This window comes from Hevea brasiliensis, unplaced genomic scaffold, assembly GCF_030052815.1.
Source record: "Hevea brasiliensis isolate MT/VB/25A 57/8 unplaced genomic scaffold, ASM3005281v1 Scaf69, whole genome shotgun sequence".
Lineage (NCBI taxonomy): Eukaryota > Viridiplantae > Streptophyta > Magnoliopsida > Malpighiales > Euphorbiaceae > Hevea > Hevea brasiliensis.
Window position 1 is genome coordinate 16,917 of NW_026615239.1, and position 673 is coordinate 17,589.

Below are 673 nucleotides of genomic sequence, written 5' to 3' on the forward strand. Positions count from 1 at the left end.
GAAGCCAACAACTTTGAACTTAAACCAGGATGGCTCCAAATGATTCAACAAACCCAGTTTGCAGGTTCACCCACAGAAGACCCACACTATCACCTCCAGTGCTTTCTTGCCCTATGTGATACATTCAAGATGAATGGAGTGTCTGATCAAGCAATAAGACTTAGAGCATTCCCATTCTCCCTTTGGGACAGAGCAAGGAAGTGGTTACTTTCTCAACCGGCTGGAATGTTCACTACTTGGGAGAACCTTTCTCAAGCTTTTCTGGCAAGATATTTTCCACCTGCAAAGACTGCAAAACTGAGGCTAGAGCTCAACACCTTCAGACAAAAGGAAGGAGAATCACTCTATGACGCATGGGAAAGATATAAAGACCTGCAAAGGGAATGTCCACACCATGGCATAGAAGATTGGCTATTAGTGCAAAATTTTTATAATGGATTACTACCCTCTATAAGGAGCATAGTTGATTTAGCTACAGAAGGTGATCTAATAGAGAAAACAGTGCCACAGGCACTTGAACTTCTATAAGGGGTTGTATATCATAATTATGAGTGGTCAAATGAAAGAGGAAATGCAAGGAGAACTACAGGGGTCCTGGAAGTAGATGCCCTAAGCATGATAAATGCTTAGTTTGATCAGCTCATAAGGAAACTTGAAAGAATGCAAGCCAGCG

At 42.1% G+C, this 673-nt stretch overlaps 1 non-coding gene across 1 annotated transcript; it reads right to left on the minus strand.

Moving 5' to 3' along the window:
* Positions 1-294: 294 nt before the first annotated feature.
* Positions 295-401, minus strand: LOC131177640 (small nucleolar RNA R71). The gene has a single exon (XR_009147015.1). It is a non-coding gene; the product is annotated as a small nucleolar RNA R71 (small nucleolar RNA).
* Positions 402-673: the final 272 nt, after the last annotated feature.